The sequence below is a fragment of the Calidris pugnax genome, unplaced genomic scaffold (genome assembly GCF_001431845.1).
Source record: "Calidris pugnax isolate Ruff unplaced genomic scaffold, ASM143184v1 scaffold450, whole genome shotgun sequence".
Taxonomy (NCBI): domain Eukaryota; kingdom Metazoa; phylum Chordata; class Aves; order Charadriiformes; family Scolopacidae; genus Calidris; species Calidris pugnax.
The window spans coordinates 86,659-109,094 of NW_015094504.1; the positions used below are offsets into that span (position 1 = coordinate 86,659).

At 47.1% G+C, this 22,436-nt stretch overlaps 1 protein-coding gene across 1 annotated transcript in view; it reads right to left on the minus strand.

Annotated features, from left to right (window-relative positions):
- Nucleotides 1–22,436, minus strand: part of LOC106900841 (nuclear receptor coactivator 1-like) — a gene marked incomplete at its 3' end in the record, with an annotated part of 165,382 nt that overhangs the window by 82,685 nt on the left and 60,261 nt on the right. The window contains exon 2 of the mRNA XM_014963045.1: nt 2,929–3,097. The remainder of the gene's footprint in view (nt 1–2,928; nt 3,098–22,436) is intronic.

Sequence of the window (22,436 nt, forward strand, 5' to 3'; positions counted from 1 at the left end):
CAAAAGAGGTAGAAGAACAGAGGATTCAGAAGTAGGGGGGACTGCCAAGCCCATCATCTGTGTCCTTCCTACCCCATCATCTGTGTCCTTCCTACCCCATCATCTGTGTCCTTCCTACCCTGTCATCTGTGTCCTTCCTACCCCACCAGCTGCCCCCAGGAAAAGGGAACAGCCAGGCAGAGGTTACGACTTCAAGGAAACTCACCTCCAGTAAATACCTCTCACGAGATACCATTTATAAAGTGTTGCAACACTTGAAAAACAAACAACAACAAAAAAAAAACCCACCAAAAACGCTGTTAACTGCAGGAAATCTGCTTAAAGTAGAAGGAATACGATCATTAAGGAATAAAGAGGGAGTTTTGGCTCAGCAAAGACCTAGGGCTAAGGTGGGGGAGGGAGCGCCGCGGTGATTGCATTTACATTATTTTCATCTCAAAGCCCCATCGCAGGGGAGAAAGGGGATGGGAACTCAATCACAGCAACTGGATTTAATGCCAAGCCCAAAAAGTCCATTTGCTAGAGGAAAAAAATTAAATTTAATAAGACGGGGGGGGGGGGGGGGGGGGAGAAAAAGAGGAGCTGGGAGGTGCCAGGTGGGATGAAGGCAGGGCTCCCCCCGGCTCCCCCCCATGCAGGGGCTAGTCTGTCAGTCCCCCAAATTAGGGGAAATCCAGAGCAGCTGAGGAGGCACCTCACCCTTAAAATTAATCCAGAACTCACTCTTCCTCCCTGCAATGATATCCAATTTCACAATTAAGAATTTAACCCTCGACTTGCCTGGGCTGCATCCCTCGAGCTGCCTGATGGTAGGAGATATCTCAAGTAAAGCCTGGCCACTGCTGGGTGAGAGATTTGTTCTGATTGCTTTGGAGAGGAGCGGGGGAAAGGAGAAAATAAAGAAGAAAAAGCTGTGTACACCCCAACCTGAGCAGGTATTAATCAGGGCCTGGAAAGCAGGAGGTTGGCAGAAGGGACAACCCACCACCACCCAGCGAGGTCACCTCTTCGAAAGCTGAATCATAGAGTTGTCCAGGTTGGACAGGACCTTCAAGATCATGGAGTCCAACCATCAACCCACCACTGACAAACCCACCACTGACCCATGTCCCTCAGCACCATGTCTGCCCAGCTTTTAAATCCCTCCAGGGATGGGGACTCCACCACTGCCATGGGCAGCCTTTTTCAAGGCTTCACAACCCCTTCTCTGGTCAAATACCAGAGAGAAAAATAAAAATATCTTAAAAGTCACAGGAGTTAAGACTTTTTTGTTTGTGTGTGATACGCTTTACCCACTTCCAACCAAAAAGCAGCTGCTATGTCCAGAGGGAAAGGTGATCTTTCTGCGGTGAAAAATCCTGAATCCAATTGTACATTTATGGGGCAGAGTGCGGTTTAATAATTAACTCTGGGCAGCACTTCCAGCATTGGGTTGGGGCTCTGCTCCTTCCTTACCCCTCGGGAGCAGCCCCCCAGCTTCCCTCCATCCCGGCCACTCCGAGGGAGCAGGTTGGGACAGCAGACAGCAACACAGAAGTGACATTATTTCCAAATTTTACAACCACGACTAATTACCGCCATCATTTGCGCCTACAAATGGAAGACAGCGAGGCAGAGAGCAAAGAGCCTTGTCCAAAAATCCATGTCAAACCCCAGACAGGCAGAGGGAGCGGGGCAAAGGGCTCCATCCCGGGTGCCTGATTATTGTCCTCCAGCCACCAAACCGACTGGGGAGGACAAGGGGGACACCGACATCTCCAAGGATCATCCACCACAGGATCATCCCACCCCAGTTTAGGGAAGCAGTCAATTCAAGGACAGAAACCAGGTGGGCAAAGCAGCCTGTGGAGGACATACAACACCAGTATCTTACTGGGACCAGTATTTAAACCATGCAGGAGCAAGCCACCCTCAATCCACAAGGAAATATCCCATTTTCCATCACGCTCCAGCCAAAACCAGCTCTGACGCAGACGTTTCTTGCAACACCAGCTATCTCAGGCAGGGAACTGTGATAGAAGCAATATAAAATTTCACCAGACAAAGGCAGCTCTAGCGATATATGTAATTTTTGCCTTACGGCACGTCAGCTAGCAACCATTTTTCCCTTTAGCAGGGGAATTTAGCAGGGGTACAGGTCCTCCTCGCTCCCACATACTCATGGTCCACACCAGTGAGCACCCCCAGCCTGGGAGAGAGCCTGCAAATCCCACAGCCGTGCAGCAGCTGCAGCCAACACATTGTCCAACTGCTACCTGTTTTACCATTTTGTTCTTTTCTAAATATATACTACTGTCCTCGCGAGTTACCATGCCATTACACTCATTTTTCTTTAAGACATTGCTGGCTGTGGGCAAACCAGAGGAGTGTTCAAGTTGTTACACGCAGCAGCTCGGAAGATTAACAAGGATGCTGAGAACCTTCTCCTTGCTCTGGAAGCCGTAGCAGCCCTACAACAGTTTGATTTCCCAAGTTTGTGCCTTTTTAAAAATTCTCCACTTATGGACTCGATTCACCTGACCCACACACCCCGAGCCCCCCTCCAGCCTAACACCGACTTATCAAAACCACATATTTATCCTTCAGCACAAATCCCCTGCACGTCATCCTGCCAGAGCAGCAACGAAGCTCTTCAATTTTGCAAAACATATTGAGAAAGGGCAGTCGATTCGGGCAACGGTTTCATCCTTCTTCTGAGCTTTTAAAACAACCCTGGTAGCTACAAACACAACGCAGCCTGACTGCACAGCTCCCGCACGGCAAAACAACCCAAAGGATGCCAAGGACAGAGAAAACCAGGGACTTTTGCTTTCAGCAGTCTCAGTAATTAATTCCGCATGAAGAGGTGCTCCAGCACAAACCACCTCCATGACAGGTTTAAACATTTGCCGCCAGAGGAAAGAAGAAAGAGAGCCCTGCAAACCTTACCTCTCTCTTCCCGAGGTGAAAGATGGTTCATGGGAAAAACTGGATTCTTCAGCTGATTAAACAGCAAAATGACAGAATCCTAGAGCCTCAGCGAAGGCAGGCATCGACCTTCCATGGGCAGGCTTCACATGAACTCTTCTGAGCGGGGACCAGCATCAATCACTGGGTCCTGTGGAGGAAAAGACAGGTTGTTCATATTATCTTTCATTTATCTTTCATTTATCTTTCCCGATTATTATCCACGCGATGCAAATTTTCAGCCTTTTAAGCAGAAAAACAGCAAAGTTGAGGTCAACTATTAATTAGCAGCAGCACCACTAACAGCCCACTGACCCCAACACTATCAATTGCAAGGTATCTTTTTTATTTCCTCAGAAAAGAACTCATCAAGGTTCCTCAAGCTTTAAGCTACCTGGGCAAATAAAGTAAACGAAAGGGTAATATTCCAACTGATACGTTGGGTTTTTTTCAAATTCTCCCCTCCCTCTTTGCCGACGCCACTCCTAAGAAATAAAGATTACCCTCCAGAAAAAAAAGCAGCACAGATCTAGCAGCAAATCTGCCGCGGCGAGACAGCATCTCCACAAGGCGGGAGATAAAAACCAGCAGCAGAAGATGGCAGTGGGTGTTAGACCCCCCCAAGGGGCTGCAGCCCACCCCCCAACTCGTACGGCTCCCGGAGATCGAGATCCTTGCTCTGCCTCACCAAGGCAGGAGAGCAAACTGCTGGTGTCACTGAGCATTAAGCTACAACAGGACCAAGGGGATTTCTCCGTTTCTTCCTCTTCTGTGGACTTTCCGTATCACCTTCGATAAGCCAGGCACCCTCTGAACCTCAGATGGGCGTAATTATTTCTCTCCTGAAGCACACACACCATAAAAAGACACTAAGACTGAAGTGTGTCCATTTTCTTCAGCTACCTATCCCCTCTCCTCTAAATTCTACCAGTCTGAGCCTTCTTGTTGAGCCAAATCATAGAAGCACAGAATGGTTTGGGTTCGAAGAGTCCTATAAAGATCATCTCATTCCCACCCCCTGCCCTGGGCAGGGACACCTCCCACCACACCAGGTTGCTCCAAGCCCCCTCCAACCTGCCCTTCAACCCCTCCAGGGATGGGGCAGCCACAGCTTCTCGGGGCAACCTGGGCCAGGCTCTCACCACCCTCCCACCAAACAAGTTCTTCCCCACAGCTCAGCTCCATCTCCCCTCTTGCAGGGTCCAACCCTTCCCCCTCCTCCTAGGGCTCCCCTCCCTCAGCCAGAGTCCCTCCCCCACCTTTCCTGGAGGCCCCTTCTTGAGGGACTGGAAGGGGCTCCAAGGTCTCCCTGGAGCCTTCTCTTCTCCAGGCTGACCCTCCCCTCCTCTCTCAGCCTGTCAAATGTTCATACATCAACAAATCTGGGGCTTGCCAAGACCTTGCTTGGTTGAAAAATTTAAGTTCAAAAAACTGGTCTCTTCATATTGTGATGCACTGCCTGAATTCTAATGAAAGAAATAAGTAATTTTTAAAACAACAACCTTGGAAACCCTGAGCTGAGCTTCACAACCTTCCTTCCAAGCTACTCCACATATTGTGGTTTCTAGAGCCAAGCTTGCTACTACCCCATCAAATACTCTGAGACACAAGTCCCAATACTGTTTTTGAACTTTTATACGTAGTAGCTACCGGATGCAATTCATCTTAATCAACCTTCGACACCCAGGAGCTGGCTGGAAACCAGAGCTGGTAATTCCAGGGTGCCAGTCAATAAAAAGGTCCACGAATGTGGAGAGAATAGATGACCTTCAAAGGTCCCTTCCAACCCAAACTATTCTATGATTCTCTGCTGGATGGAAATGTCTGCAGGTCCTCAGTAGCCCAACTGGCCCCAAAGACCTGCTACAGTGGATAAGGTTTGGTCCCCAAGGAACAACCACTTCATGAGTCCACCATAACTTCCAGGATGTGCCTATTTTCTTTCTTTCTCTTTCTCTCTCATGGGAGAGAGATTACTGGGTTAAATTTATACTTCTAAACCCCAGCATCTGAAGCTCGATGAGGGAGCACCATCATTAGTTCAAAACCTCCTTGTCCCCATCACTGCTATTACAGAAGAAATTTCTTACATGGACATGGTCGTTAGAATATTGTCTTAAAGCACCCACCATTAGCAACACAAGACTCTTATAAGTCACTCGTTGCAATTTATTCATGAAAAATCAAGTAGGCAAAAGGAGGGAGGAGAACTCAGGCAGCAGCAACATCTCCAAGGCACCAGCAAGGAACATCTCCAGAACCCGCATCCCAAGAGAGAGGTGTGACTACAGCACATCCCGACGGGAGATGGGACACCTGCCTCCTTAAACATCTGGTTTTTACACACGTGCACATAAATGATCACAAAAGATGCATAAACTGCTGTATTCCTCAGGCTTCCAGTTTGAAAGTTGCATTTTACAAGAAGGAGATGTTCTTTGAATTTTTAAATTATTTTTTTATATATATATGTCCCAGGTACTTTCACTACAATAAATAGACCAAATGATGCAAAGGAATGGACGTTAAAACCAGAAAAACATAAATAATAACAGAAACTTTAAAAATATGTTTCCAGATTCCTGGGGTGAGGTGTGTGTCTAGAGGGGACAAAGCTCCCAAAACTAAAAAGGGAAGACGCTCCTCTTTTAAAAAAAATAAAATAACTCTTCTCAACCTGGCTCTCATGAAAAGGAAATCACAATCAGAATAAAAAAACATACGTAACAAAGAGAAAAAAACCTGTAAGATTGAAATACATCAGAAATGAAGTGATACGCAGGAGCAAGGGAAGGAAAACAGGACGAGAGGAGCCACAATACTCACAGGTTTGAGCCTAGCAGGTTATAAAAATTACCTAAAACCAGTAAATTCCAGCAAGGGCCGAGGAGTGTGACTGCACAGCCACCGAGCAACCACCAGCGATGTTACAGGAGCGGCAGAAGAACGCAACAAATATTTCTGTCCATTAATTAAGAGAGAAACCAGATGGTATAGTCATGCCACAGGAAACATTTTCTCTTCCAAAGAGCACTGCGGGCAGATGTGAAACAACGGCAAGAGGAGACGGGGCTGGTTTATGGCAGGAGATCTTCAGCTGCATCCCAGGGGCTCTCAAAGAGCCCAACGGGGAAAAAAACTCCGGAGCATTTAGGGCATCTTCCCCCAAGTGTTCACTACGGAGCTCCGAGAGCCTCGGAGGACACAGGCTGCTGTGACAACACTCGGAGGAGGAGGACAGGGCTAATAACAAGCTCTCAGTCCAGGGCAACAAAGCTGGTGAGGGGTCTGGAGAATAAGTCTTATGAGGAGAGGCTGAGGGAACTGGGGTTATTCAGCCTGGAGAAGAGGAGGCTGAGGGGAGACCTTATTGCTCTCTCCAACTCCCTGAAAGGAGGGTGTAGAGAGGTGGGGGTCGGTCTCTTCTCTCAAGTCACAGGCGACAGGACGAGAGGAAATGGCCTCAAGTTGCCCCAGGGGAGGTTCAGGCTGGACATTAGGAAAAATTTTTTCACTGAAAGGGTTCTCAGGCATTGGAATGGGCTGCCCAGGGAGGGGGTTGAGGCCCCATCCCTGGAGGTGTTCAAAAGACAGGTTGATGTAGTGCTGGGAGGTCTGGTTTAGTGATGATGCTCCTTGTTTGTTGTGTGGGTGTCTATTTTTGTCAGTTGGGTTGACGGTTGGACAAGATGATCTTTAAGGTCCCTTCCAACCTAGAAGATTCTGTGATTCTGTGATTCTGTGATTCCAGCAGCCGAAGACGAGGGAAACGCCGGTATAAAACCTAATTGGGAATTTTAGGAAGTAAATAACCACCGTCTATCGACACGCAGGTCTTAAATCAATTGTGTGTGTTTTTAAGAAGACGACAAGAATTGGCTGCAAACTGCACCAGCTCTGATGCAACATGCGTAGAGCTCGGTAATCATTTAACTTTGTAAAGTATGATTTCTCAAGGAACTGGTATTCCATTACATAACGCGGAATATATTAAAACAGATTAATAATTGGCCAAGCGACAAGTCATAAAATATAACTAGATCATCATTAATCACGTGCTCGGACTGAAATCCCAGAAGGAGCAGTTCTTGTGCCCTACATTACTCATCCTGCTGCAAGCCAGGAGCAAAAGCCACTGCAGCTCCAGCTCACGACGACTCTCAAAGCTGCAAAAGGCGAAGGACACGAGATCTGGATCTTCTCCCAAGGTGACCACACCAAAGACCTTCCCCATCTTTATCACCCATCACAAACCTGGGGCAGAGACCCTTCCCAATCCAGAGGAGGGACCCATCAGCAGCCATGGAGGTGATGGCAGCCTGTTCAGTGCAAGAATGAGGGGACAAGAAACGAGAGTAGCAGGTGACAAGTCCAAAACCAGCCAAGAGACAGTGGTTTCTTCACACATGACCCAGCTAAGCAGGTTAGCTCCTCGCTGCAGGATGTTATGCACACTAAATATCTGCAGGAGCTCAAGGAAAGACTGGTCATGTCACAGAGCAGACAGCAGTGATGGTTACCAGTAAGACGGACATCATCTCTGGCTGGGAAAGTCCTGGAGATGTTGAAAGATCAGAGGGTGGACAGTTGGGAAAGTGTCATACCAAATCTGCCCAGTTCTCACATCCTTCTGGAGGCTCCACTTTTAATAACCAGGTGCAGACCCATCAATGCTCGTCTTACATTCTCACTTAAGAGTAGAGGAAACTGTACTTTGGAAAAGATGCCAGTGATGGTGGACCACCAACCCTACATGGCTCCCCGGTATGGCTTCCTTTGGCAACAGCACTGCACTGGCCACATGCATGAAACACTCCTGAAACACTCCTGGGAGCTCAACCCACAACTTCAAATACAACTGAACTCTGGGAGGTCCTACAACCTCTTGTGCAGAAGACCATATCAGATACTTCTAACAACCTCTCCTTTTCCAGAGATGGTGCTCCAGGCCAGGTTGGACAAGGCTTTGAGCAACCTGGTGTGGTGGGAGGTGTCCCTGCCCAGGGCAGGGGGTGGTACTGGATGGGCTTTAAGGTCCCTTCCAACCCAAACCATTCTATGAAACTATGGGTTTTGAAGCCCCAAGCAGCTCACAGGCAGCCTCAGAGTCCCACCTGGACTGCAGCACAGTTGCACAAAAAGCAGTGAGGTGATGCCACCCCAGGTCATTAATGATCTGAGCTGCCATCAGGAGAAGAAAGCAGGTTTGAGAGGCAGAGAGAAACACGCACCTCATTTAGGGAGAACCAAAGATCTTCCAGACGTTATTCCCTGGCAGAACCGCTCCATCCCCCCAAGCTCTCCCATGTCCCACACACGTTCCTCTCCCTCAACCACATGAAGATCTTGCTGAGCTTTCCTAGGTCATTACTATACAATCTGTCTGCAGACCACTACTCGTAGCCCACAAATCACAGGAAGAAGCTAAAGGAGCTGGAACTCAGCTTTTCTTTCCAAAAGATAACACCTCGAGGCAGTAACAGAAGACACTTTACAAGCTCAAGCTTTCAGAGAGATCTGGAGGACAGATAAAAGAAATAAGTATCCACAGATAATATACATCAACAGCCCAGGATATTTTCCCCTTTCATGAGAAAGCCTTTTAATTAGCAGGAATATGCACTCAATATACATATTCTTCTCAGAAAGAAGAGATACCCCCTGAGTCGATAGACTGGACCCTAGTTTTACACAGCTGAAGGTGAGGGCGAGAAGTGGGTTATCCAGGATCTCATTAAGCGTATCCTCTGAAGCTGCTTTGAGCAAGGGTCAGACCAGATGACCTCCTGACATCCCTTCCACCTAAACCATCCCGCATTAACTACAGCGGATTCAGCGCATCACAAGTTCTCCTTATCCCATGAAAATGCATCCGAGTGCACACAGAAGAGCCTGGTGTGTAGCTGAACCCACCAGCCCTTCCATCCGCACTTCTGCTTTGAAATTCTACCCATCAGCTGAAAAACTAGCAGAGAGTATAAGGAAGCTAAAATCCAGCATGGTGTTCAGGCTCAAAGTCAACCACTATTACATTTTTGAGTAAAATATACCCATTAAACCACTTCAGACGTTCCAGTGACCAGAAAAAACAACTTCCTGTCGTCCTTCATCCACGCTCGATCTCACCCAAAACCTTTCATCTTTAACTTCCTCCAACATTTTCCAGCTCCTCGAACTCATGCGCTTTCTCCTGCATCTTCAGCTGTGGACCTACAGGGCATGAAGGCTTTGCCAGTGAATTCTCACACGGTCCGTGATGGACCAGAGCCACCACAGCACCTTTGAAGCAGTCACCCTTCAGCATGGGAAACACGCAGCTCTCAATACCTCCCTTGTTGTATTTTACTTAAGGCTCTCAATGTTTTATCGGCGACTGTTTAATATTAAAATGCACAACATTTCTGTGGAGTCAGGCCATTTCTGTGGGCTCCAGACCCACAATGTGAAGACAACCATGGACACAGCTCCAGGGTTGGCCAACTTTGGCCAACGCCGTGGCCGTGGGATCCTCTCCTGTCTTTCCACTGCCAAAGTTTGTTCCATGTCATCAAACCTAATAAATTATATCCAACTATAAAAAGCAAGTGGAAAGGAGTTAGGATGGATTTATTTTTTATTGTACGTTGATTAAATCCCTAAGTTATTTCCTTGTTTTTCCTGCCATGCTGTATACAAAAAGGGCACCCTATAAAGTATGAAAACAGACCAGTTTTTACAAGGGGTTGCAGGGAGGCTCCCACAAGGACCCTCCTTCTTTGCCCGCTCCCAACCAACACACAGCACCAAAGATCTTTCTGCAGCTCCTCCAAGCTCCAAAGCTGTGGGGCCAGCCTAAATCCTGCATTTTTAAGGGATATTTAATTTCCCCGGAGTAAGGACATTCAGGCACCAGTTTCAAGGCAACGCTAATTCCTCACTGCGTTTCCCCTCCCCGTGAAAATACTCTTTGAGGTCCCCTTTAAATTTGATTTTGCTCAAGAACTTATACACATTTTTGGGCATCTGGAAAGTTCGTTTTCCTCCTTATCTACTTTTTCCTGCATTACTGCCTGATTTATACCCCAGACCAAGTAAGTGTTGCAGGAGACAGAGGGAAAAGCCGTTTTGCAAGAGGGCTCAACCCGCCTGCCAGTTAACTGTTGCAAATTTAAAAGGTCAGAAAAACAATCACTGTGTTTGGAAAGAATAATTTTACACAACTAAGACCTCAACGGAAAAATAAAAAAAAATTTTAAAAATTATATTAACTTTGTTCCAGTAAAGCAAGTTGTCTTATCTACCCATGAGGAAGTTTAATAAACAGCTTTCTGTACTCCTAAGGTTTTGAGCCCCTGCCAGGTTTTGCAGGGACCTCGCTCCTCCCAGACGAAACCGCCGGGCTCTAACTGAAAAGCTGAAAAGCGTAAAATATGGTTTTAAAAGCCATCTGAAGGGGACATTGATTGGGTTGGTTCCTTTAGGGGATCGATAACAACAGGGAACGCTAACATTGGAGTCACAGCTGTAGATTGCTCCGACGGTTACAGATCAAGTCCTATGAATGAACCTGCCGGGTCCCAAAGCCCAGGAGCCCAGGTCAGGAGCCCTCCCAGGCTTTTGGTGACACCAGAGTTGGGCAGCTCCAGGTGGAAACACCTGGGCTTATTCACTGAGGCTCCCAGTGGCAGCTGGAGCCATCCGGGGAGAGCAGAGAGGCAGAAGGGGCTGGAAGGTTGGGCCAAAGCAGAAGCAACAGCATTTTGTGGACCACTGTTCACCTCTCCTACTCTTGACAGACTCTCTGGCGGCCATCCTTGGGGTATCTGAAGGACCAAAGAGACCAGGCTGAGTTCCACTGCCACATCATTTGGGTTTTGACCCACTGAAAGACAAGCAATGGGTCTAAGGGGGTTGGAACTAAATGATCTGTAGCATCCCTTCCAACCCAAACCATTCTATGAGCCATCCGGGGAGAGCAGAGAGGCAGATGTAGCTCCAAGGTTGGGCCAAAGCAGAAGCAACAGCATTTTGTGGACCACTGTTCACCTCTCCTACTCTTGACAGACTCTCTGGCGGCCATCCTTGGGGTATCTGAAGGACCAAAGAGACCAGGCTGAGTTCCACTGCCACATAATTTGGGTTTTGACCCACTGAAAGACAAGCAATGGGTCTAAGGGGGTTGGAACTAAATGATCTGTAGCATCCCTTCCAACCCAAACCATTCTATGATTCTATAAGCAAGGAGGACAAGCTGAAATGGAGGGTTAGTGGGTCCCTAAACCCCAACTACCTCCAGCTGGCACACAGGAAGGGAGGAGCCCAACAGAAAGGAAATCCTGTATTTATGTAGGTGACACCATGTGTAAAAGAACTTCTTTTGGAAGGTCTTCACCGAAATCTCATACATCTGGCACATACCTCCTACACAATCATGGGCTTTTCTCCATTCACCCACCTCATCACACCACCAAGCCCAGAGTACCCAATTTTGGTATTTATGCAAATTGTTGCAATTTTCAACCAGCTCCAGATTTCACAAGTGCACTTTGCTGGTTTAGTCCCAGGCTGGACCACTTCAGCAGCTTCGGGCAGTGGAAACCACCCACATCAAAATCTCTCCCTCGTCACGACTTGACCACCAGCAGCCCTGAACCTTCTGCAGGATCCTGCAGAGAGAATAAACCTGAAAGCTCTTTAGCAGATGACACCTTCCATGGGGGCTTCAGCCATCCCTGCTGCAGAACATGGGAGCAGGACGCCGGCTTTGCCACCTGAAAGCAGAAGTTTGCTTTAAGTGGGGGGAGAAAAACCCCAAAACAACAAAACTTTTTCTATCCACACAAGCCCCCCCTGGGTGCCCACTCGCTACATTTTGCCAAATTAATCCAGACCTTGCTCCTAAAAGGAACCATTAGATTTATGTCCAAAAACTCTCAGGTCATTAACAGCCTTAACTGCACGCTTTAGATTAGTTTTTAATAACTTCCTGATATAGATTAGATCCAACTTTATTCCTCCCTCACTGGCTGAACGTGAACTCGGCGAACACCCTTAATTTCTGGAACGGCATCCACATTCTCAGAATATTCGGTTTCTCTCATTAGGGGAAATTTGGTTTCCAGCCAAACGACATATAAATAATTATTTACCCAGCTCAGTCCCCCCTGTGGTGCTCAGGTCCCTTTTTTTTTTTTTTTCCCAAAGCCTCACAGTTATCCTAAAAAGCGTCTCCCGTCATTGGCAAACTATTTTTGTCAGACAGATGCCAAAGGGTGATAAGGGCTCGGTGTCAGCTCCTTGGGAAGCCTGAAACCGCACGATGTTTCCAAAGGGCTTTGGTCAAAGTTATCTGGGAGTAATCTGGGAGAGACGAGCTCGTGCAGAAGAGGGGAACAGGTCTGAAGAGCTGGGCAAACGCTGATTCCACGTGCTGGAAGGAAGATGCATGTTTGAAAGTGGAATTGAAGCTGTCACGAGTTCCCTCTTCCAACAAAACCAGCTCCTACCGCACTTTAAAAATAAACCCCTAATCTGAGATCTCCTGCAAAGAACAATCTTGATCACAGAATCTTCTAGGTTGGAAGGGATCTCAAAGATCATCTTGTCCAACTGTCAACCCAACTGACAAAAATAGACACCCACACAACAAACAAGAAGCATCACCATCACTAACCCATACCTCCCAGCACTACATCAACCCGTCTTTTGAACACCTCCAGGGATGGGGCCTCAATCACCTCCCTGGGCAGCCCATTCCAATGGCTGAAATGATCTTAGGAAGAGGAGAGGCCGACTTTTAATTCATAGAATCATGGAATCATAGAATGGTTTGGGTTGGAAGGGAACTCAAAGATCATCTAGTTCCAACCCCCCTGCCCTGGGCAGGGACACCTCCCACCAGACCAGGTTGCTCCAAGCCCCATCCAGCCTGGTCTTGAACACTTCCAGGGATGGGGCATCCACAACTTCCCTGGGCAATCTGTTCCAGTGTCTCACCACCCTCATAGTAAAAAATTTCTTTCTGAGATCTAATCTGAATCTGAATTCCTTCCTACCTTTATTTTTTCACTCTGATTCTGTGATTCTGTGATTCCAGCCCAGGAAGACGAGGGAAACGCCGGTATAAAACCTAATTGGGAATTTTAGGAAGTAAATAACCACCGTCTATCGACACGCAGGTCTTAAATCAATTGTGTGTGTTTTTAAGAAGACGACAAGAATTGGCTGCAAACTGCACCAGCTCTGATGCAACATGCGTAGAGCTCGGTAATCATTTAACTTTGTAAAGTATGATTTCTCAAGGAACTGGTATTCCATTACATAACGCGGAATATATTAAAACAGATTAATAATTGGCCAAGCGACAAGTCATAAAATATAACTAGATCATCATTAATCACGTGCTCGGACTGAAATCCCAGAAGGAGCAGTTCTTGTGCCCTACATTACTCATCCTGCTGCAAGCCAGGAGCAAAAGCCACTGCAGCTCCAGCTCACGACGACTCTCAAAGCTGCAAAAGGCGAAGGACACGAGATCTGGATCTTCTCCCAAGGTGACCACACCAAAGACCTTCCCCATCTTTATCACCCATCACAAACCTGGGGCAGAGACCCTTCCCAATCCAGAGGAGGGACCCATCAGCAGCCATGGAGGTGATGGCAGCCTGTTCAGTGCAAGAATGAGGGGACAAGAAACGAGAGTAGCAGGTGACAAGTCCAAAACCAGCCAAGAGACAGTGGTTTCTTCACACATGACCCAGCTAAGCAGGTTAGCTCCTCGCTGCAGGATGTTATGCACACTAAATATCTGCAGGAGCTCAAGGAAAGACTGGTCATGTCACAGAGCAGACAGCAGTGATGGTTACCAGTAAGACGGACATCATCTCTGGCTGGGAAAGTCCTGGAGATGTTGAAAGATCAGAGGGTGGACAGTTGGGAAAGTGTCATACCAAATCTGCCCAGTTCTCACATCCTTCTGGAGGCTCCACTTTTAATAACCAGGTGCAGACCCATCAATGCTCGTCTTACATTCTCACTTAAGAGTAGAGGAAACTGTACTTTGGAAAAGATGCCAGTGATGGTGGACCACCAACCCTACATGGCTCCCCGGTATGGCTTCCTTTGGCAACAGCACTGCACTGGCCACATGCATGAAACACTCCTGAAACACTCCTGGGAGCTCAACCCACAACTTCAAATACAACTGAACTCTGGGAGGTCCTACAACCTCTTGTGCAGAAGACCATATCAGATACTTCTAACAACCTCTCCTTTTCCAGAGATGGTGCTCCAGGCCAGGTTGGACAAGGCTTTGAGCAACCTGGTGTGGTGGGAGGTGTCCCTGCCCAGGGCAGGGGGTGGTACTGGATGGGCTTTAAGGTCCCTTCCAACCCAAACCATTCTATGAAACTATGGGTTTTGAAGCCCCAAGCAGCTCACAGGCAGCCTCAGAGTCCCACCTGGACTGCAGCACAGTTGCACAAAAAGCAGTGAGGTGATGCCACCCCAGGTCATTAATGATCTGAGCTGCCATCAGGAGAAGAAAGCAGGTTTGAGAGGCAGAGAGAAACACGCACCTCATTTAGGGAGAACCAAAGATCTTCCAGACGTTATTCCCTGGCAGAACCGCTCCATCCCCCCAAGCTCTCCCATGTCCCACACACGTTCCTCTCCCTCAACCACATGAAGATCTTGCTGAGCTTTCCTAGGTCATTACTATACAATCTGTCTGCAGACCACTACTCGTAGCCCACAAATCACAGGAAGAAGCTAAAGGAGCTGGAACTCAGCTTTTCTTTCCAAAAGATAACACCTCGAGGCAGTAACAGAAGACACTTTACAAGCTCAAGCTTTCAGAGAGATCTGGAGGACAGATAAAAGAAATAAGTATCCACAGATAATATACATCAACAGCCCAGGATATTTTCCCCTTTCATGAGAAAGCCTTTTAATTAGCAGGAATATGCACTCAATATACATATTCTTCTCAGAAAGAAGAGATACCCCCTGAGTCGATAGACTGGACCCTAGTTTTACACAGCTGAAGGTGAGGGCGAGAAGTGGGTTATCCAGGATCTCATTAAGCGTATCCTCTGAAGCTGCTTTGAGCAAGGGTCAGACCAGATGACCTCCTGACATCCCTTCCACCTAAACCATCCCGCATTAACTACAGCGGATTCAGCGCATCACAAGTTCTCCTTATCCCATGAAAATGCATCCGAGTGCACACAGAAGAGCCTGGTGTGTAGCTGAACCCACCAGCCCTTCCATCCGCACTTCTGCTTTGAAATTCTACCCATCAGCTGAAAAACTAGCAGAGAGTATAAGGAAGCTAAAATCCAGCATGGTGTTCAGGCTCAAAGTCAACCACTATTACATTTTTGAGTAAAATATACCCATTAAACCACTTCAGACGTTCCAGTGACCAGAAAAAACAACTTCCTGTCGTCCTTCATCCACGCTCGATCTCACCCAAAACCTTTCATCTTTAACTTCCTCCAACATTTTCCAGCTCCTCGAACTCATGCGCTTTCTCCTGCATCTTCAGCTGTGGACCTACAGGGCATGAAGGCTTTGCCAGTGAATTCTCACACGGTCCGTGATGGACCAGAGCCACCACAGCACCTTTGAAGCAGTCACCCTTCAGCATGGGAAACACGCAGCTCTCAATACCTCCCTTGTTGTATTTTACTTAAGGCTCTCAATGTTTTATCGGCGACTGTTTAATATTAAAATGCACAACATTTCTGTGGAGTCAGGCCATTTCTGTGGGCTCCAGACCCACAATGTGAAGACAACCATGGACACAGCTCCAGGGTTGGCCAACTTTGGCCAACGCCGTGGCCGTGGGATCCTCTCCTGTCTTTCCACTGCCAAAGTTTGTTCCATGTCATCAAACCTAATAAATTATATCCAACTATAAAAAGCAAGTGGAAAGGAGTTAGGATGGATTTATTTTTTATTGTACGTTGATTAAATCCCTAAGTTATTTCCTTGTTTTTCCTGCCATGCTGTATACAAAAAGGGCACCCTATAAAGTATGAAAACAGACCAGTTTTTACAAGGGGTTGCAGGGAGGCTCCCACAAGGACCCTCCTTCTTTGCCCGCTCCCAACCAACACACAGCACCAAAGATCTTTCTGCAGCTCCTCCAAGCTCCAAGGCTGCGGGGCCAGCCTAAATCCTGCATTTTTAAGGGATATTTAATCTCCCTGGAGTAAGGACATTCAGGCACCAGTTTCAAGGCAACGCTAATTCCTCACTGCGTTTCCCCTCCCCGTGAAAATACTCTTTGAGGTCCCCTTTAAATTTGATTTTGCTCAAGAACTTATACACATTTTTGGGCATCTGGAAAGTTCGTTTTCCTCCTTATCTACTTTTTCCTGCATTACTGCCTGATTTATACCCCAGACCAAGTAAGTGTTGCAGGAGACAGAGGGAAAAGCCGTTTTGCAAGAGGGCTCAACCCGCCTGCCAGTTAACTGTTGCAAATTTAAAAGGTCAGAAAAACAATCACTGTGTTTGGAAAGAATAATTTTACACAACTAAGACCTCAACGGAAAAATAAAAAAAAATTTTAAAAATTATATTAACTTTGTTCCAGTAAAGCAAGTTGTCTTATCTACCCATGAGGAAGTTTAATAAACAGCTTTCTGTACTCCTAAGGTTTTGAGCCCCTGCCAGGTTTTGCAGGGACCTCGCTCCTCCCAGACGAAACCGCCGGGCTCTAACTGAAAAGCTGAAAAGCGTAAAATATGGTTTTAAAAGCCATCTGAAGGGGACATTGATTGGGTTGGTTCCTTTAGGGGATCGATAACAACAGGGAACGCTAACATTGGAGTCACAGCTGTAGATTGCTCCGACGGTTACAGATCAAGTCCTATGAATGAACCTGCCGGGTCCCAAAGCCCAGGAGCCCAGGTCAGGAGCCCTCCCAGGCTTTTGGTGACACCAGAGTTGGGCAGCTCCAGGTGGAAACACCTGGGCTTATTCACTGAGGCTCCCAGTGGCAGCTGGGGAGAGCAGAGAGGCAGATGTAGCTCCAAGGTTGGGCCAAAGCAGAAGCAACAGCATTTTGTGGACCACTGTTCACCTCTCCCACTCTTGACAGACTCTCTGCTGGCCATCCTTGGGGTATCTGAAGGACCAAAGAGACCAGGCTGAGTTCCACTGCCACATCATTTGGGTTTTGACCCACTGAAAGACAAGCAATGGGTCTAAGGGGGTTGGAACTAAATGATCTGTAGCATCCCTTCCAACCCAAACCATTCTATGATTCTATAAGCAAGGAGGACAAGCTGAAATGGAGGGTTAGTGGGTCCCTAAACCCCAACTACCTCCAGCTGGCACACAGGAAGGGAGGAGCCCAACAGAAAGGAAATCCTGTATTTATGTATATGACACCATGTGTAAAAGAACTTCTTTTGGAAGGTCTTCACCGAAATCTCATACATCTGGCACATACCTCCTACACAATCATGGGCTTTTCTCCATTCACCCACCTCATCACACCACCAAGCCCAGAGTACCCAATTTTGGTATTTATGCAAATTGTTGCAATTTTCAACCAGCTCCAGATTTCACAAGTGCACTTTGCTGGTTTAGTCCCAGGCTGGACCACTTCAGCAGCTTCGGGCAGTGGAAACCACCCACATCAAAATCTCTCCCTCGTCACAACTTGACCACCAGCAGCCCTGAACCTTCTGCAGGATCCTGCAGAGAGAATAAACCTGAAAGCTCTTTAGCAGATGACACCTTCCATGGGGGCTTCAGCCATCCCTGCTGCAGAACATGGGAGCAGGACTCCGGCTTTGCCACCTGAAAGCAGAAGTTTGCTTTAAGTGGGGGGAGAAAAACCCCAAAACAACAAAACTTTTTCTATCCACACAAGCCCCCCCTGGGTGCCCACTCGCTACATTTTGCCAAATTAATCCAGACCTTGCTCCTAAAAGGAACCATTAGATTTATGTCCAAAAACTCTCAGGTCATTAACAGCCTTAACTGCACGCTTTAGATTAGTTTTTAATAACTTCCTGATATAGATTAGATCCAACTTTATTCCTCCCTCACTGGCTGAACGTGAACTCGGCGAACACCCTTAATTTCTGGAACGGCATCCACATTCTCAGAATATTCGGTTTCTCTCATTAGGGGAAATTTGGTTTCCAGCCAAACGACATATAAATAATTATTTACCCAGCTCAGTCCCCCCTGTGGTGCTCAGGTCCCTTTTTTTTTTTTTTTCCCAAAGCCTCACAGTTATCCTAAAAAGCGTCTCCCGTCATTGGCAAACTATTTTTGTCAGACAGATGCCAAAGGGTGATAAGGGCTCGGTGTCAGCTCCTTGGGAAGCCTGAAACCGCACGATGTTTCCAAAGGGCTTTGGTCAAAGTTATCTGGGAGTAATCTGGGAGAGACGAGCTCGTGCAGAAGAGGGGAACAGGTCTGAAGAGCTGGGCAAACGCTGATTCCACGTGCTGGAAGGAAGATGCATGTTTGAAAGTGGAATTGAAGCTGTCACGAGTTCCCTCTTCCAACAAAACCAGCTCCTACCGCACTTTAAAAATGAACCCCCGATCTGAGATCTCCTGCAAAGAACAATCTTGATCACAGAATCACAGAATCTTCTAGGTTGGAAGGGGTCTCAAAGATCATCTTGTCCAACCGTCAACCCAACTGACAAAAATAGACACCCGCACAACAAACAAGGAGCATCATCACTAAACCATACCTCCCAGCACTACATCAACCTGTCTTTGAACACCTCCAGGGATGGGGCCTCAACCACCTCCCTGGGCAGCCCATTCCAATGGCTGAAATGATCTTAGGAACGAGAGGCCGACTTTTAATTCATAGAATCATAGAATCATAGAATGGTTTGGGTTGGAAGGGACCTCAAAGATCATCCAGTTCCAACCCCCCTGCCCTGGGCAGGGACACCTCCCACCAGACCAGGTTGCTCAAGGCCACATCCAGCCTGGCCTTGAAGACTTCCAGGGATGGGGCAGCCACAGCTTCTCTGGGCAACCTGTTCCAGTGATGATAAAATGATGACAAATGGGTTAGTGCAGGGGCACCACCACCAAACAGGATTTACTTGGAGGGCAGCCTAAGTGATGCACAAAAATGCTGCTGCCCCACGGGATGCAGGGATGCTGCGGTGGCCTCAGCCCTGGAGGGTGACTCGAACAGCTGTGTGCTGGATTACAAGGATGTGGGACGGTACTTTAAACTGTTTACTTTCTTCCTATCCATCATTAAAATGTGCTTAACAACAAGCACCAGCAGCCCGGGACAGATGTTCTTGCCCTTTTTTTTTTTTTGCTTAACAACAAGCACCAGCAGCCCGGGACAGATGTTCTTGCCCTTTTTTTTTTTTTTTATCTCCTTCCACAACAAATTTAAAAATCTAATGGAGAATAATACCATAAATAAAATATATAAAGGATATCGTATATAAAATTACAGAATTCAAGAATTTTCATTACTACATTAGCACAGAGAAGGAGGTGCACGAAAGTCCCAAGAATGACAACTTTGCTATTAATTTGTACCCCTGGACTTCCAGCTCTTAATTATCCTTGTCTTGTATTTTTAACTCTGAAGATGCTTTATTGTCCTGGCACCAAAACAATGACGGAGGGGGGGGGGCATAAGACATTGTGAAATTCTAATTCTTTTGATTTTGATAAATTTGGGATTTCAAATCTATTAGATCCCAAGTACTGTTTCAGGAGGGCCTGGGTCCTGCTGAGCTGGGGAGTAAGTGCAAGCAGAAGATGCACCATCACGGGTACAAATCTCAATAAAATCATCGCTGTCCTCAGCCCTGAGATTTCAGATCTCTGTCTCCTCACCTTTATTGAATTCAAACCGTGGCAGAGCTCGTTACGGCCAGAAGCAATTTAGAAGCTTCCCAGAAGCTGACTCAATCGGCTGCTTTAAAGAGTAAAGCCAACAAAATAATTTGAGGATGTTCCCCGACGCTTCGTTAAGTGTGGTGTCTTAATGATTAAATATATTGGGATGATGAAGGGGAAAATCTGAAACTTCGAGAATTGAAAAATGCTCTTCTCTCCCTGTCCCCATCGCTCACATCACGGCGTTTGAGATTTTCATACACCACAGAGAGCACAGACAGAGCGGGGACCAGCACGGAAGTATCGTGTTTACTATAATCCCTGGCTGACAATCAAATAACACAAAGCATATTAATACTAAGAAAACAATTATACCGGAGCTAGAGCTTCATTTATTATGGAACAGCATAAATCCATATTATGCATAAGATGAGAATAGGCAGCTATAGCTCCAGAAAGAAAATTCAGTAGTAAAAAGGTAATTTTGAGGACTCTAAAGAGTGGAAAAAACGTAAAAGTGAAACCTTCAGCACTGCTGTGTGACTGCACACTAAAATATAATGCTGTTTAAAAAGTTTAAACCCATGTTTATCTTTTTTAATTATTTCACTGCGGTGCTCAAAAAAAAATACTGAGAGTTCGTCAAAAAACAAATTACGTAAAGTGGTAAGAACCTTTCTAGAAGGTTTCATCAAAGTCAGGACCAAGGACGAGAAACGGCTTCTGCTTCTTCTCCTTCTATGAGGGGAAAAGTGGGTGCAGAGGGAGGAAATTCCAGGTACAAGAGCATCCAGTGTCCGAGCTGCCAGTGGAGCTGGCAAAGCACCGGTGCCACCAGTGGAAGAGGGACAGGAGAGGCAGTGTGGAAGAGCATAGAAACACAGAATGGTTTGGGTTGGAAAGGCCAGGTTGGATGGGGCTTGGAGCAACCTGGTCTGGTGGGAGGTGTCCCTGCCCAGGGCAGGGAGTTGGAACTAAATGATCTTTAAGGTCCCTTCCAACCCAAACCAGTCTATGATTCTATGAAATGTAGATAACTCAATCAGAAAAGCCAAGGGTTAACCCATCGCTTTCCCCTTTCTCCACCCCAGCCTCAAACAGCTCGTGAAGCCTCCTACCACCCAGTTACGCTCCTCTAAGCCTGTTTTCCAGTCGTTTTAGAGAACAGGGATTCCAGCTGCACACGCAGACCGGGAAGTGTCAGTGCTGATATCCATCCCTTGCGTGTTGCTCTCCCATCCATTGTGTCCTACCATCGGTCCGGAGCCACCCCGAAAATAACAGCATCGCGCCCGTTTTCTGTGTGGTCCACCATCAAAAGAGGGCACAGGCAGGGAAGGAAAAAAGACTTCTCAGAAGCAGATGGCTACAGCCAACCAAGCTGAATGTAACGTTATAAAAAAGCGGAGGGAGAAAAAAAAAAGCTGTTCATAAACTGCTTTAAGTCAATCCATCGAGAAGAAGTTTCTGCAAAATGTGTCTCTTGCAGAAGTTCAGACCCCACGGGCAAACCAACCCCTTCACCAATATCCAAGTTTCTCCCATCCATCAATCCGGAGGCCGAGCTCCCCGCTGCTCTCATCCTTCCAGGGAAACCAGCTCCAGCAACAGGGGATTTGGCTGAGGATTTCCACCTGTGGCTAGTGGCAACGGGAACAAGCCTTTTTTCTGTCAAGCTCCTCAAACCAGTCCCAAACCACTGCTTTTCCTTGGGAGAATTAAAAGCAGATGGTAAACAAATCAAAAGGGCAGTTATCTAAATTATTACTCGCTGAGATTCCACATCGCTCTTCGTTACCCAGCTGAAATATATTGTTTTTGAGTTCAGGCTCCCAGCTCCGATCTGTTTATTGGTTTGCCATAGTGGGGAATTTCCTCCTCCTTTTCCAATAGCAACTCGGGAACAGCAGCCCATTTGGCAACTTCTTAGACAATATTCCTTTGAAGCGTGAAGCAAAAAAAAGGGGCTGGAAATGAGAAACAGCTCCACTGGAGGTGGCACAAAGATGCGCTTCGCTGTAAAACTTCACTGAAGATTTGAATCTCCTGAAATAACTCCTCGGTGTCTCCATTCGAGGGGAGAATTTGATCTACCCCTTTGTGACAAAGAGGCTACCAGCAAAGCGAAGGATTCACAAGTGTCACCTCCAATATCCACTCCAAACCTGTACAACATGCAGCCTCCAAATCGCTTTGATCTACTGGAAAGCGGCACATCTTGCGGGTGAAGCCACCTTCAAGAAAACAGGGGCTGGAGATGCTTCAGATGGGCACATCCAACATGCCCAAAACAGGAGTAGAACGAAGCTGAAGCTCTCTGCAGCCCAGATGGATGCTCTTCTGCCCCATCCCACCCTGCAGGATCCTCCTAGAAGATGCCACACCTGCACTGCAGGACCACCGACCTGCCAAGGTGATTTTAATTACAGAATCCCGGAATTGTAGGGGTTGGAAGGGACCTCTGGAGATATCTCCTCCACCCCCCTGCCAGAGCAGGTCCACCCAGAGCAGGTCCCACAGGAACGTGTCCAGGTGGGGTCTGAATGTCTCCAGAGAAAAGAGACTCCACCACCTCCCTGGGCAGCCTCTGCCAGGGCTCTGCCACCCTCAAAGTGAAGAAGTTCCTCCTCATGTTGAGATGGAATTTCCCCA